General features: G+C 37.6%; 1 long non-coding RNA gene across 1 annotated transcript in view; it reads right to left on the bottom strand.

Moving 5' to 3' along the window:
• Positions 1–14442, bottom strand: part of LOC132413949 (uncharacterized) — a 160248-nt gene that overhangs the window by 53681 nt on the left and 92125 nt on the right. The gene's annotated exons all lie outside the window — the stretch shown is intronic.

Genomic DNA, 14442 nt, shown 5'->3' with positions numbered 1-14442 from the left:
GGTGGTGGAAATGTGACAAGAACGGAGATTATCAGTACTCAGGACTCTCTATGCTGTAACATGCTACAATACTCAAATCTTTAACTTTACTAGTAGTACCACTTGTAAATTACCATTTTCTACTTTGCCATCCACCTGACATAATCATTTTAATGAAGACAAGTTCTGAGATTATTTTGCTACATTGGTTATTGCTTATTTTGTCTAATTTCCCATTTGAAAAGATGCCTGATGAATTGCACACCCTTTCAAATAGTATGTACCTTGGGAAATATTATGTTTTCTTGGAAAGATTATCTAAGACTTAAAAGGCTTAATAATATATTTTGTGAACTATGACTAAATAAGAGAACATTTTATGTGTTAGCATTTTTCCTAGTGAGTAAAACCTGAAATCACGACCATCTGATTTCTCCATCTAAGTGTAGGGTACCCAAATGATGAAGTGAAGAAAAAAATGGGGAACTGCATAATGCTAACAGATTCAAAGACAGAGATTAGTGATTAGCAGTTACATTACAGCAATTTAAATATAAAAGGATTTTACTTTTAGGAATTTGATTATGGAAAATCTTATTATATTTAATTTCACTGGTTGAACTAAATGCCACTCTAGACCAGCAGAATAAAATGTTAGTACATTTGAGAATAAATCAAATGATTATCTGAAACAAAGAAAGAATGAAGTTTGGAAAAAAATAAGAAAGACACAGTGATCTGTGACAAATGATAAACCAGGTGTGATGGTTAATTTCATGTATCAACTTGGAGGGTGTTCTTGGATGAGATTAACAGTTAAGTCAGTGAGCTTTAAGTAAGCAGAGGGAATTCCCTGGCAGTCCAGTGGATAGGACTCTGTGCTTTCACTGCCGAGGGCCTAGGTTCAATCCCTGATGGGGGAACTAAGATCCCACAAGCCAAGCAGCACAGCCGAAAAAAAAAAGTAAGCAGATTGCTCATGTGGCAGGCCTCATCTAATTAGTTGAAGACCTGAAAGGGAAAAAAAAAAAAAAAAAAATCCAGCTTCCATAAGCAAGACAGAGTTCTTCAGCAGACTTTCACTGGACTGGAATTGTAGCATCAGCTCTCTTGGGTCTCTAGCCTGTGGGCCTACACTGCAGGTTTTGGACTTACCGGCCTCCATAATTACATGAGTCAATTCCTTATAACAAATCTTTTTCTATCTCTATTACATGCTATTGATTGTATTTCTTCAGAGAACTCTAGTACAGCAGAATAACAAGTAATTACAGTCCATAAAGAGAGGAAAGAGAGATAAAGACAGGGGAAGACTGGCAGAAAAATTAATTATATTATTGCTAAAATTTTTCAAAGATAAAAAGTCATAAACACAAGCAAGTTAATTAAAATGTTTATAGATTAGATGATTCACCAAAATGACATGCAGTTTCAGCAGAAATACATTGAAATTCCAGTAGGCAATTTTAATATAAATATTAAGAAGGTGACTCTAACATGTACATAGAAATGTAAAGATCTAGGAGGTCAAAAAGAAACAAAAAAAAGGACAAAGTTCAAGAACTTGTTAATATTAATATCAAATCTAACTATAAACTTATAGAAATCAAGAGAATATAGCATTGGAATAAAGGAAGAAAATGAGATCAATGGATCAGAATATAGAGTCTATGTAGAGAAACATACTTAAAAGGTCAGTAGATGTTTTTTAAAGTGCTAAACAATTTATTAGAGAAAGAAAAATTTTTAATAAAATAATGATGGCACAACTGAATATTCATATGGAAAAAAAAACTGCCTCATACCTTATGCAAACTTTGAGATGCATTAGAGAACTAAATGTAAAGATTTAAAATTTTAAATTTAAACCTTCTGGTTGAACACGTATAAAAACCTCATTGCAACCTGGAAATTATTTAAATATTTCTTATACAAGATACTGTAAGCAATAATTATCAAAACATTGTTGTATTAAATTTCAAAAAAATACACTTAAAAAAAGTTCACTTAATGACACTGTATTTACAGAACTTATAACTTCTTGGAATTTGTACCAGGGTATATAAATAATTCCTATAGACAAATGCCCCCTCAAAAAGCAAATTACTTGAAGAAAATCTTCACAAAGGAAAACATACAAATGTCTGTTAACCACATGAAAAACCACATGAAAAAGTAATCCATATCATTGGTCAATAGGAAAATGTCATTAAACCAACAATTAGAAAATAATACTGTGTGAAATAGTTATTCATACAGGAAAGAAAAACAACTTACTATCTATCCATACACAAGAATAAATTTCTAATTGATTAAAGACTGAAGTATGAAAAATTATATATGTAAACTGTGAACAGGAAGTGCAGGAAATGTCATAATTCTGTTAGGGAATGATTTCTAAAAGAGGTATTACATCAAAACACAACAAAATATAACTATAACAAAAAATATAACATTAAGAACATATAGAGGGCTTCCGGGAAGATGGCAGAAGAGTAAGACGTGGAGATCACCTTCCTCCCCACAGATACACCAGAAATACATCTACACGTGGAACAACTCCTACAGAACACCTACTGAACGCTGGCAGAAGACCTCAGACCTCCCAAAAGGCAAGAAACCCCCCACGTACCTGGGTAGGGCAAAAGAAAAAAGAATAAACAGAGACAAAATGATAGGGACTGGACTCGCACCAGTGGGAGCGAGCTGTGAAGGAGGAAAGGTTTCCACACGCTAGGAAGCCCCTTCGCGGGCGGAGACTGCGGGTGGCGGAGGGGGAAAGCTTCGGGGCCACAGAGGAGAGCACTGCAACAGGGGTGCGGAGGGCAAAGCGGAGAGATTCCCGCAGAGAAGTTCAGGGCCAACCGGCATTCACCAGGCCGAGAGGCTTGTCGGCTCACCCGCCGGGGCGGGCGGGGCTGGGAGTTGAGGCTTGGGCTTTGGTCAGAGCGCCGGGAGAGGACTGGGGTTCGCAGCGTGAACACAGCCTGCAGGGGGTTAGTGCGCCACGGCTAGCCGGGAGGGAGTCCGGGGAAAAGTCTGGACCAGCGGAAGAGGCAAGAGACTGTTTCTTCCCTCTTCGTTTCCTGGCGCGCAAGGAGAGGGGATTAAGAGCGCTGCTTAAAGGAGCTCCAGAGACGGGCGCGAGCCGCGGCTAAAAGCCCGGACCCCAGAGACGGGCGTGAAACGCTAAGGCTGCTGCCGCCGCCACCAAGAAGCCTGTGTGCGCACAGGTCACTATCCACACTCACCTTCCAGGGAGCCTGTGCAGCCCGCCACTGCCAGGGTCTCGGGATCCAGGGACAACTCCCCCGGGAGAACACACGGCGTGCCTCAGGCTGGTGCAATGTCACGCCAGGCTCTGCCGCCGCAGGCTTGCCCCACACTCCATGCCCCTCCCTACCCCCGGCCTGAGTGAGCCAGAACCCCCGTCAGCTGCTCTTTTAACCCTGTCCTGTCTGAGCGAAGAACAGATGCCCTCTGGCGACCTACATGCAGAGGCAAGGCCAAATCCAAAGCTGTGCCCCTGGGAGCTGTGAGAACAAAGAAGAGAAAGGGAAATCTCTCCCAGCAGCCTCAGAAGCAGCAGATTAAAGCTCCACAATCAACTTGATGTACCCTGCATCTGTGGAATACATGAATCGACAACGAATCATCCCAAATTAAGGAGGTGGAATTTGAGAGCAAGATTTATGATATTTTCCCCTTTTCCTCTTTTTTTTTTTTTTTTTTTTAGCGTTATGCGGGCCTCTCACTGCTGTGGCCTCTCACGTTGCGGAGCACAGGCTCCGGACGCACAGGCTCAGCGGCCATTGCTCACGGACCCAGCCGCTCCGTGGCATGTGGGATCTTCCCGGACCGGGGCACGAACCTGTGTCCCCTGCATCGGCAGGCGGACTCCCAACCACTGCGCCACCAGGGAAGCCCCCCATTTTTCTCTTTTTCTGTGTATGTGTATGCTTCTGTGTGAGATATTGTCTGTATAGCTTTGCTTCCACCATTTCTCCTAGGGTTCTACCGTCCTTTTTTTTTTTTCTTAATAATTATTTTTTATTTTAATAAATTAATTTTATTTTACTTTGTCTTTTTTTTCTTTCTTTCCTTCCTTCCCTCCTTTAGACAACAAATCATCCCAAATTGAGGTGGTGGATTTTGAGAGCAACATTTATGATTTTCTCCCCTTCTCCTCTTTTTGTGAGTGTGTATGTGTATGCTTCTGTGTGAGATTTTGTCTGTATAGCTTTGCTTGCACCAATTGTCCTAGGGTTCTAGCTGTCTGGTTTTTTTGTTGTTGTTTTTTTTTGAATTTTTTTCTTTTTTTCTCTTAATAATTATTTTTTTATTTTAATAACTTTATTATATATTATCTTACTTTATTTTACTTTATCTTCTTTCTTTCTTCTTCTGCTAATTCTTTCTTTCTACTTTTTCTCCCTTTTATTCTGAGCCATGTGGATGTAAGGCTCTTGGTGCTGCAGCCAGGAGTCAGTGCTGTGCCTCTGAGGTGGAACACCCAACTTCAGGACACTGGTCCACAAGAGACCTCCCAGCTCCACATAATATCAAATGGCGAAAATCACCCAGAGATCTCCATCTCAACACCAGCACCGAGCTTCACTCAACAACCAGCAAGGTACAGTGCTAGACATCCTATGCCAAACAACTAGCAAGACAGGAACACAACCCCACCCATTAGCAGAAAGGCTGCCTAAAATCATACTAAGTCCACAGACACCCCAAAACACACCACCAGACGTGGACCTGCCTACCAGAAAGACAGGATCCAGCCTAATCCACCAGAACATGGGCACGAGTCCCCTCCACCAGGAAGCCTACACAACCCACTGAACCAACCTTAGCCACTAAGGACAGATACCAAAAACAACAGGAACTACGAACCTGTAGCCTGCAAAAAAGAAGACCCACAAACACAGTAAGATAAGCAAAATGAGAAGACAGAAAAACACACAGCAGATGAAGGAACAAGATAAAAAACCACCAGACCTAGCAAATGAAGAGGAAATAGGCAGTCTACCTGAAAAAGAATTCAGAATAATGATAGTAAAGATGATCCAAAATCTTGGAAATAGAAGAGACAAAATGCAAGAAACATTTAACAAGGACCTAGAAGAAATAAAGATGAAAGAAACAACGATGAAAACAAAATAAATGAAATTAAAGGTACTCTAGATGGGATCAATAGCAGAATAACTGAGGCAGAAGAATGGATAAGTGACCTGGAAGATAAATTAGTGGAAATAAAAACTGAAGAGCATAATAAAGAAAAAAGTATGAAAAGAACTGAGGACAGTCTCAGAGACCTCTGGGACAACATTAAATGCACCAACATTCGAATTATAGGAGTTCCAGAAGAAGAAGAGAAAAGGAAAGGGACTGAGAAAATATTTGAAGAGATTATAGTTGAAAACTTCCCTAATATGGGAAAGGAAATAGTTAATCAAGTCCAGGAAGCACAGAGAGTCCCATACAGGATAAATCCAAGGAGAAATACGCCAAGACACAGTTATTAATCAAACGGTCAAAAATTAAATACAAAGAAAACAGATTAAAAGCAGCAAGGGAAAAACAACAAATAACACAAAAGGGAAACCCCATAAGGTTAACAGCTGACCTTTCAGCAGAAACTCTGCAAGGCCAGAAGGGACTGGCAGGACATATTTAAAGTGATGAACGAGAAAAACCTGCAACCTAGATTACTCTACCCAGCAAGGATCTCATTCAGATTTCATGGAGAAATTAAAACCTTTACAGATGAGCACAAGCTGAGAGAGTTCATCACCACCAAAACAGCTTTACAACAACTGCTAAAGGAACTTCTCTAGGCAAGAAACACAAGAGAAGGAAAAGACCTACAATAACGAACCCAAAACAATTAAGAAAATGGGAATAGGAACATACATATCGATAATTACCTTAAATGGAAATGGACTAAATGCTCCCACCAGAAGACACAGATTGGCTGAATGGATACAAAAACAAGACCCATATATTTGCTGTCTACAAGAGACCCACTTCAGACCTAGAGACACATACAGACTGAAAGTAAGGGGATGGAAAAAGATACTCCATGCAAATGGAAACCAAAAGAAAGCTGGAGTAGCAATTCTCATATCAGACAAAATAGACGTTAAAATAAACACTGTTAGAAGAGACAAAGAAGGACACTACATAATGATCAAGGGATCGATCCAAGAAGAAGATATAACAAGTGTAAATATTTATGCACCCAACATAGGGCACCTCAATACATAAGGCAAGTACTAACAGCCATAAAAGGGGAAATCGACAGTAACACATTCATAGTAGGGGACTTTACACCCCACTTTCACCAATGGACAGATCATCCAAAATGAAAATAAATAAGGAGACACAAGCTTTAAATGATACATTAAACAAGATGGACTTAATTGATATTTATAGGACATTCCATCCAAAAACAACAGAATACACATTTTTCTCAAGTGCTCATGGAACATTCTCCAGGATAGATCATACGTTGGGTCACAAATCAAGCCTTGGTAAATTTAAGAAAATTGAAATTGTATCAAGTATCTTTGCCGACCACAATGCTATGAGACTAGATATCAAGTACAGGAAAAGATCTGTAAAAAATACAAACACATGGAGGCTAAACAATACACTACTTAATAACGAAGTGATTACTGAAGAAATCAAAGAGGAAATAAAAAAATACCTAGAAACAAATGACAATGGAGACACAACGACCCAAAATCCATGGGATTCAGTAAAAGCAGTTCTAAGAGGGAAGTTTATAGCAATAAAATCCTACCTTAAGAAACAGGAAACATCTCGAATAGACAAGCTAACCTTGCACCTAAAGCAATTAGAGAAAGAAGAACAAAAAAACCCCAAAGTTAGCAGAAGGAAAGAAATCACAAAAATCAGATCAGAAATAAATGAAAAAGAAATGAAGGAAACGATAGCAAAGATCAATAAAACTAAAAGCTGGTTCTTTGAGAAGATAAACAAAATTGATAAACCATTAGCCAGACTCATCAAGAAAAAAAGGGAGAAGACTCAATAGAATTAGAAATGAAAAAGGAGAAGTAACAACTAACACTGCAGAAATACAAAAGATCATGAGAGATTGCTACAAGCAACTCTATGCCAATAAAATGGACAACCTGGAAGAAATGGACAAATTCCTAGAAATGCACAACCTGCCAAGACTGAATCAGGAAGAAACAGAAAATATGAACAGACCAATCACAAGCACTGAAATTGAAACTGTGATTAAAAATCTTCGAAGAAACAAAAGTCCAGGACCAGATGGCTTCACAGGCGTATTCTATCAAACATTTAGAGAAGAGCTAATACCTATCCTTCTCAAACTCTTCCAAAATATAGCAGAGGGAGGAAGACTCCCAAACTCATTCTACGAGGCCACCATCACCCTGATACCAAAACCAGACAAGGATGTCATAAAGAAAGAAAACTACAGGCCAATATCACTGATGAACATAGATGCAAAAATCCTCAACAAAATACTAGCAAACAGAATCCAATGGCACATTAAACAGATCATACACCATGATCAAGTGGGGTTTATTCCAGGAATGCAAGGATTCTTCAATATACACAAATCAATCAACGTGATACACCATATTAACAAACTGAAGGAGAAAAACCATATGATCATCTCAATAGATGCAGAGAAAGCTTTCGACAAAATTCAACACCCATTTATGATAAAAAACCCTGCAGAAAGTAGGCATAGAGGGAACTTTCCTCAACATAATAAAGGCCATATATGATAAACCCACAGCCAACATCATCCTCAGTGGTGAAAAATTGAAAGCATTTCCACTAAGATCAGGAAAAAGACAAGGTTGCCCACTCTCACCACTCTTATTCACCATAGTTTTGAAAGTTTTAGCCACAGCAGTCAGAGAAGAAAAGGAAATAAAAGGAATCCAAATCAGAAAAGAAGAAGTAAAGCTGTCACTGTTTGCAGATGACATGATACTATACAGAGAGAATCCTAAAGATGCTACCAGTAAACTACTAGAGCTAATCAATGATTTTGGTAAAGTAGCAGGATACAAAATTAATGCACAGAAATCTCTGGCATTCCTATACACTAATGATGAAAAATCTGAAAATGAAATCATGAAAACACTCCCTTTTACCATTGCAACAAAAAGAATAAAATATCTAGGAATAAACCTACCTAAGGAGACGAAAGACCTGTATTCAGAAAATTATAAGACGCTGATGAAAGAAATTAAAGATGATACAAATAGATGGAGAGATACACCATGTTCTTGGATTGGAAGAATCAACATTGTGAAAATGACTCTACTACCCAAAGCAATCTACAGATTCAATGCAATCCCTATCAAACTACCACTGGCATTTTTCACAGAACTAGAACAAAAAATTTCACAATCTCTATAGAAACACAAAAGACCCCGAATAGCCAAAGCAATCTTGAGAATGAAAAATGGACCTGGAGGAATCAGGTTCCCTGACTTCAGACTATACTACAAAGCTACAGTAATCAAGACAGTATGGTACTGGCACAAAAACAGTAAGATAGATGAATGGAACAGGATAGAAAGCTCAGAGATAAACCCATGCACATATGGTCACCTTATCTTTGATAAAGGAGGCAGGAATGTACAGTGGAGAAAGGACAGCCTCTTCAATAAATGGTGCTAGGAAAACTGGTCAGGTACATGTAAAAGTATGAGATTAGATCACTCCCTAACACCATACAAAAAAATAAGTTCAAAATGGATTAAGTACCTAAATGTAAGGCCAGTAACTATCAAACTCAGAGGAAAACATAGGCAGAACACTCTATGACATAAATCACAGCAAGATCCTTTTTGATCCACCTCCTAGGGAAATGGAAATAAAAACAAAAATAAACAAATGGGACCTAATGAAACTTCAAAGCTTTTGCACAGCAAAGGAAACCATAAACAAGACCAAAAGACAACCCTCAGAATGGGAGAAAATATTTGCAAATGAAGCAACTGACAAAGGATTAATCTCCAAAATTTATAAGCAGCTCCTGCAGCTCAATAACAAAAAAACAAACAACCCAATCCAAAAATGGGCAGAAGACCTAAATTGACATTTCTCCAAAGACGATATACAGTCTGCCAACAAACACATGAAAGAATGCGCAACATCATTAATCATTAGAGAAATGCAAATCAAAACTATAATGAGATATCTTCTCACACCAGTCTGATTGGCCATCATCAAAAAGTCTAGAAACAACAAATGCTGGAGAGGGTGTGGAGAAAAGGGAACCCTCTTGCACTGTTGGTGGGAATATAAATTGATACAGCCACTGTGGAGAACAGTATGGCGGTTCCTTAAAAAACTACAAATAGAATTACCATATGACCCAGCAATCCCACTACTGGGCATATACCCTGAGAAAATCATAATTCAAAAAGAGTCATGTACCAAAACGTTCATTGAAGCTGTATTTACAATAGCCCAGAGATGGAAACAACCTAAGTGTCCATCATCAGATGAATGGATAAAGAAGATGTGGCACATATATACAATGGAATATTACTCAGCCATAAAAAGAAACGAAATTGAGCTATTTGTAATGAGGTGGATAGACCTAGAGTCTGTCATACATAGTGAAGTAAGTCAGAAAGAGAAAGACAAATACTGTATGCTAACACATATGTATGGAATTTATGAAAAAAAATGTCATGAAAAACCTACGGGTAAGACAGGAATAAAGACACAGGCCTACTAGAGAATGGACTTGAGGATATGGGGAGGGGGAAGGGTAAGCTGTGACAAAGCGAGAGAGAGGCATGGACATATATACACTACCAAACGTAAGGTAGATAGCTAGTGGGCAGCAGCCGCATAGCACAGGGAGATCAGCTCGGTGCTTTGTGACCGCCTGGAGGGGTGGGATAGGGAGGGTGGGAGGGAGGGAGATGCAAGAGGGAAGAGATATGGGAACATATGTATAACTGATTCACTTCGTTATAGAGCAGAAACTAACACACCATTGTAAAGCAATTATACTCCAATAAAGATTAAGAAAAAAAAAGAAGAAGAACATATATTACTCAAAATACAGATAAAGGCAATGAATGACAATATACAAGGAGAATAAATTATTTTTTGTGTGTGTATATATATATATATATAAAAGATCACTACCATTTACTAGATAACAATTCATAGTACACAAATCAATACAAACCAAAAAAAGATATGTACAGATAATTAAGAGAAAAATTATAAATAGCAAACACATGAATAGAGGCTCAACCCCTTTAAGACACTGGAAATACAAACTAGGCTGACAATGAAGTCACTTAATACCGGAGAAATTGGGCAAAGATCATTTATAGTAAATGTTGAGAATGCATATTCACCAAAGTAAATAATTGGTGTACAGAAATATGTATGCTTAATATTAAGTTCAAGATAATATGGAAATAGAGCAATCTTTAAACCACAGTGAAGAAGTTGGTATTTGAAGAATAATCAAAGGAAGGAGAGACACGTAAATGCAAGTCTGAACTCCATTTTTCCCTCATAACTGATGAGCATGAGTAGAAGCTGATTGCCTCTTACGTTCTATCTTCCCCAAATTATGCCACACAACCTCTCACTCCTGCCTCTCCTCTCCTTCCATCTCCTCTTTCTCTTCCAACTCCTTCTACTTTATTTTACTAAAGAAACAAAAAAGGCAACCTCATAGAATCGCAGAAGGCTCATGTAGGGAATGCCCCAAATATTACTGAACTCATTTATTAAAATACCTCAGCACTTGGGCTTCCCTGGTGGTGCAGTGGTTGAGAGTCTGACTGCCGATGCAGGGGACGTGGGTTCGTGCCCCAGTCCGGGAAGATCCCACATGCCGCGGAGCGGCTGGGCCCGTGAGCCATGGCCGCTGAGCCTGCGCGTCCAGAGCCTGTGCTCCGCAACGGGAGAGGCCACAGCAGTGAGAGCCCGCGTACCGCAAAACAAAACAAAATAAAAACCTCAGCACCAACTTTCTTTTTTACAAGCATTGAAGTGACTATAAATTTTTTTGGAAGAATAAGTGTATATAAATGGAAAGTGTTTAAGTCTTCTTACATATGGGTATTAGGCTCTAGGCAAAAAAAGGAAAATTCATTACCCCTGTTTAATTATTCTTAACTTTTTTAAGACATGAGGATTTTTATACTTAAAATATAAATAAAATCCTCAAGATTAGCTGTCTCACCCTCCAACAAAACATTGGTGCATTATTATTTCAACTCTGATTTGATTATTTCTTCCTGTTACTAAAGCAATTTTATTGGTCTTACCTACTAAAAGATATATACATTTTAAATAATCAGTACTGAATACTCTTGATCATCAAAGTTGACTACAGGTATATAGATAATGTCCTGAAAGCAATGTTACCAGACACTAAAATAGAAAAATCCTAATTCCTCTTACTACCTATTTTACAAATGTACAGAACATCAAGGACATATTGGTCTAACACATGTCATTATGAAAGATCATAAATGCAGGGAAATTATTAAAATTTGGACATTCTCAGAGATGCTTACACTTGTGGCCATGATACTGGTGAGACTAGAAAGCAAGGATAGAAATTTTCTAAATGCAAACAACAAATAATGATTAAAATACCTGACAAAAAGTAATCATCATAGTAATAAAATACAGAGTTTTTAATCTAATTATCTTTATTTTTCTCCTCTTTAACCTCCAATATTATTTTCAACTATTTCATAAGGAATATCAAACAATTCTTGAAATCTCTATTTGCAGTTATACTGTTTTAGCATGCCATCAAAATTCTTTCTTAAGGAAAAGTCATATAACATTTAAAAAGTGATTTTTAAAAACCCATCATATTTTATTCTCTTCTAGTGAGTTTTGCATAGAAAGAGAAATAAAAGTGGCATAAAATCAAATATACATTATGTGCATTTATGAAATTAATTAACATGCTACATTTTCCTGTACTGAAGCATTTGGGAGTAAATCATAGTCACCAAAGAGAGTACTGCTTTCTCACCCCAATACAGAGAAATTAGCAAAGTTAATGGTTCATGTAGAAAATGGGTCACCATCAAAGGAAAAATTTCCCAGCTATATATAAAATAAGATCTCTGAGTTGATCTTTCTCTATGTGAGGATACTTCACTATTAGTTTCAATGTGTCTTGAGAATACTCATTTTGGCAACCTTGCATGTATCTGTTTTGCTCCAGTAAACCATATTCAACTACACGGCAGTCTTCTGTCAATCATACAATGAAGTTTTATGTAGCTTTTATTACTTGTGTCAGAAAAATCACTTCTATTTAGGACCTCAGTGAACGGTTAGATAAATGAAATTCCATAAATATTGATGTAAAATTCAAGGGACCTCATAAATTAAATTTAATGAGAAATAATTTACATAAAAAAATCCAACTTGCTACATGTACAGTTCTATGAGTTGTGACAAACATATACAATCTTGTAACTAACAAAATCATAAATATGTCAATAGACCTTAGATCCCAAGGAAGTAATGTCAGCAAGATGACAGAATGGGGGATACCAGCCTTCATTTCCCCATGAAAAAGAACAATCAGACAGCTTTCCATGAAGGAAAATAGCCTTGGGAGGGCTCAAGAATCCAACTGAGAACCCACTGCAGTAGTGGGGCAAAAACCTGAGAGTAACATCACAGAAAGGATTGCTGGGGAGATAGGCTTAGCTGAGATGTCTGTAGATGGCTAGGAACAAGGAGCACAGGGCTTGTCAGTATCAGCTACATATAAGAGAAATCACACAAGGGCAGCCTACAGAATTGAAGAAAATATTTACAAACTATGTATCTGATAAGAAGTTAAGTTCCAAAATATTTAAGAAACGCCTACAACTCTATAGCCAAAACCCCAAAATAACCCAATCAAGAGTTTTTAATTAGCACTGCAAACTCCATTGAGCGTGTTTATCTATTCATGGCTAAGAATGTGATTCCAGTGAATCCTTCAAGCATAGATGGATGACCACTTCTTCTAAGAGTTATCTGCAGTGTTTAAAGCGAAAGTCAATTGTCCATAGCAAAGCTAAGGAGTCAGAGGCAATTGGGAAGATTTCTCATCCTACACCATCTTGGGAAAGACAGTGTTGTTTCTTCCTTGTCTTGTTGCAAGGGCACGTGATGTTATGCAAGTGAGCTGTTATAGAGGTCTTGGATAATCAAAGACACAGAAATGTACAGATACAGATACACTTTCACATACACACATACACACACACACACACACACACACACACAATTTTTGCTTTCTAAAACTTAGTAGTTCAGAGAAAGGGTAGCCTGAAAAGCAGACAGCCTTGTGTAGGTCTGGGCATAGATACAGAGTATTAAAAATGAGGATATAACAATGTTTACCTTATTGCCCTACATAAGAAATTGCATCAGGAAAACTTCACCTAGAGTAATCATCAGGCTGAGGTTGTGAGTACTAAAAAAACAATAGTAAATCCAACCATTTTATTCAGTAATTATAAAATATTATAGTTATAAAATATGTATCTAACGTGAAATTATAATTATAAAAATGACTAAACAGTATAATGCTACAGTATTTCTTCTGCTTGAAATGTTACCTGATACCACAATAAAAAATTGATTAGTATATCAAGAATGCAATGTATCAGTGTAAGGTTTAGTTTTATTATAACAATTCTAAACAATTAAGTGATTTTACACACTTATGTACACTCATGTATATGTACACAGATCAGTATGATACGTCTGAGGCTCTGGGATAACATATACTTGCAATATGTTTGGTCAGAAAAGAAAAAATTCTTCAAGATACCACAGCAACTACAAAATTGCCTAAGTCACATCCTTCTCTGACAGCTAAAGAAAAAAAAAAAAGTGCTGGCTCATTTCCAATGGCTATGTCCCTGTTTATAGTTTTTAAATAGTTCGTTAAAAATGTTGATTTATAAACAACCTGTGCTCCTTTTCATAAACACTTTGCCAAAATGGTGACTTATATCCTAGGACTGTCATTCATAGTTGAGTTGTTGAGGAAATTTAAAGAACAGGTGATTACAAAGGTTACTTTCTTCACCTACAGTGAAACATAAAGTAGTTTTACTTTGGTCTCCTATTGTCCCTAGGATGTTGTGAAGTTTCTGAACTGCCTTATTCATTGTCCATCTAGAGCCCCCCTTTCTGCTCAGGGGTCATTCTAATACAGGTGCTAAATGCCTGACTGACACATAATACCTACAGCTATGAATCTAAAGTCCTGTAAGCTTCATTAAACTTTGTTTAATTTAATGACTTTGTTGTGACCTGTTGTAGGTCAGATTTCCCATGGATAACTTCAATAAGCCTTGTGATTAAATTTTATGTTCATAATTTTTTTCAGTGGTTAGTGGTTATTAACCTTCATAAATGAGTCGT

Source organism: Delphinus delphis, chromosome 18 (genome assembly GCF_949987515.2).
Source record: "Delphinus delphis chromosome 18, mDelDel1.2, whole genome shotgun sequence".
Taxonomy (NCBI): Eukaryota; Metazoa; Chordata; class Mammalia; order Artiodactyla; family Delphinidae; genus Delphinus; species Delphinus delphis.
Note: the sequence above shows the minus strand (reverse complement) of the source record. Positions and strands in the feature narration are given on the sequence as shown.